Consider the following 2,694-nt stretch of genomic DNA (forward strand, 5'->3'; position numbering starts at 1 on the left):
TTACCTTCAGTGTCTGCAGGCGAAGGAGTGGAGGTCAATGGCAGGGGGAAAACACAGCGCATGATGACGAGGACGAAGGAGTCACGGTGCATTGGACGAGCGCTGTACTCACAACTGAAACTTCATTGCACCAACCGCTCGTTTTTACAGCGCACAACACCGCGCTCGCCTTTCCGATTAGAACTGCCACATCAAAAAGCAATAAGTAGGCAATCTACATTGTCACTCAAAGTAGCACGCGTACTTGTTTAACACCTTGCGTGCGCAAGTTCCGCATTCAAGTAAAAGGCAAACAGGTGAAAGCCGATATAGCCAGACCTTAACAAGGATTAATCTAATTTCGAGGCGCAGGCATTGTTACCGCGATAACAATTCATGTGAATGAATCGATGGAAATTGGAAAATGACCAAGAGAAAACGCGGTAAGAGAAATGAGCAATGACTGTGGTTATTTTTCAATGCTTTATAGCGTAACTATGGAAATCGGCAGTTGAGCTTGTGATTGCAGGAAATTGGATAACCTATACCACCCATAAAAAGTCGCATTTGAATGAAATGTCCTTTACTCTAAATTACAGATCAGCTTTGGTCATCATCCGATCACGAAGGGAATGGTCGATGCACTGCTGGACCGACAAGAGTTCCAACGTCTGGGCCGCTACCATCTCAGTACCAATAGCTGCCAGCACCTGGCGGTCAGAATCCTTCGTGGTCTTGGCGTCAGGTGTCCCAGGCGTATCGGCACGGCACACAAGCTCTTCAGGACGGCAAAAAGCCGCGCTGCTTTCAGTGCAGCCTACGCAAGCGGATTCGCCTCGGCGTCTGCGGATGCTGGCAAGCTGAACGCTCCAGCGACCAGCCGTCGAACCTTCGCCGCGCCCCTCCTTCGCTGCTTCCTACCATTCACGTGCCTGTAAACGTTCTCTGGGGCTCCGCTACAGACCTGATGCTGTGAACGTTTAAGGGGATACTTAATGAAAATTAGTGTTCTACTAGCGACATGATGCGATATTATAGGAAATTCCTTATTTAGCTTTCGTTCTGCTTGCGTTTTCTTTCATGCTTCTTCCTTTCATTGTTTCCTTCTTTAAAGATACTGCCAATAAATCTGCCAGTTGTTGTAAACAACAAAAGTGAGCTCGTTTCGCCGTCTCAGCAAAGTAAAAGTTGATACGTCTACGCAGAGTCTCAGAAACGAGTGCTTCATCGATGGGGCGTGATAATCTAGAGACAGAAGCAAATCACTCGGTTTTGTGTGAGAGACAAAGGTAGAAGTAGGGAAGTGCGGGGCAAGACTCGACTTTAGGCAGCACGCGACATTTTATTAGTTAGCGCCCTTTACTTTTTACACATAAAGTCATGAGTTTGTTATCGAGCCTACATGGGCAACCACGTGTACACTGCTTCTGCTCTTAAGATCGACGTGCCTGGTAAGGCCACGATGTGCACTCAACTACTACGCTAACAAAAACACGTCGATCCGCCTCGTAACGCTTGACCCAATGTTAAAAGAAAAAATGCAGCATAGACTACTACTTGCCGATTGCTTCGCATGAAACCGATTCCCACAAGGCGTGGGATCTGCCGAATCTTATGAAGTACTTTTAAATGCCAAGCATTTATTTTCTAGCCAACCAAAGAATCTATCTATCTATCTATCTATCTATCTATCTATCTATCTATCTATCTATCTATCTATCTATCTATCTATCTATCTATCTATCTATCTATCTATCTATCTATCTATCTATCTATCTATCTATCTATCTATCTATCTATCTATCTATCTATCTATCTATCTATCTATCTATCTATCTATCTATCTATCTATCTATCTATCTATCTATCTATCTATCTATCTATCTATCTATCTATCTATCTATCTATCTATCTATCTATCTATCTATCTATCTATCTATCTATCTATCTATCTATCTATCTATCTATCTATCTAATCTAATCTAATCTAATCTAATCTAACTAAAATCCTGCATGGTTTGAATTCTGGTCTGCAGTATGTTACAAAATAATAAAAATAATAAATAATAAATCTATCTATCTATCTATCTATCTATCTATCTATCTATCTATCTATCTATCTATCTATCTATCTATCTATCTATCTATCTATCTATCTATCTATCTATCTACGACGACGACGACGACGACGACGACGACTTGCCGCTTACCAAGTACTTCTTTGAGAAACTAAGCCCCATGGATCAATAAGCAAGCGGAAGCCGAGCGATACGGCTGCGTTTGTTCCGAGCACTTCTTCAAGTGGACTCGGTGGCGCAACGGTAGCGCGTCTGACTCCAGATCAGAAGGTTGCGTGTTCGAATCACGTCCGGGTCACATTGGCTTTTCTTTTTTTTTTTTTTTTGCGGCTGCATGCCTTTGGTCCGAAGAAGCATCCCACTCAGCTGCTTGAAGTCGTATCTGTCGTTCACAAGCTTTCTGCATGGAAAAAGCTTGCGAGATTTCGTGATAATGGCGGCATTCGACCACCATTATCGTGAAAGTTTGCGTCGCCATAACAATGCTCTTTAAACAATGACGCAACAGGACACTTTTCGGTAAAAGTACGGGGCAGACTTCGCGTCCCTCATCCTTAGGGGATAGATGAGGGGAGGGGCTCCCCCTGCCCCCCCCCCCCATTCCGTGTTCCGCCTTCGTAGTGTACATATTGCCACG

The 2,694-nt window shown here is 43.7% G+C and overlaps 1 non-coding gene across 1 annotated transcript; it reads left to right on the plus strand.

The window, feature by feature from the left end:
- The first annotated feature begins 2,283 nt into the window (after positions 1 to 2,283).
- Positions 2,284 to 2,355, plus strand: Trnaw-cca (transfer RNA tryptophan (anticodon CCA)). Its single transcript has one exon. It is a non-coding gene; the product is annotated as a tRNA-Trp (tRNA).
- Positions 2,356 to 2,694: the final 339 nt, after the last annotated feature.

Source organism: Rhipicephalus sanguineus, chromosome 6, assembly GCF_013339695.2.
Source record: "Rhipicephalus sanguineus isolate Rsan-2018 chromosome 6, BIME_Rsan_1.4, whole genome shotgun sequence".
Taxonomy (NCBI): Eukaryota; Metazoa; Arthropoda; class Arachnida; order Ixodida; family Ixodidae; genus Rhipicephalus; species Rhipicephalus sanguineus.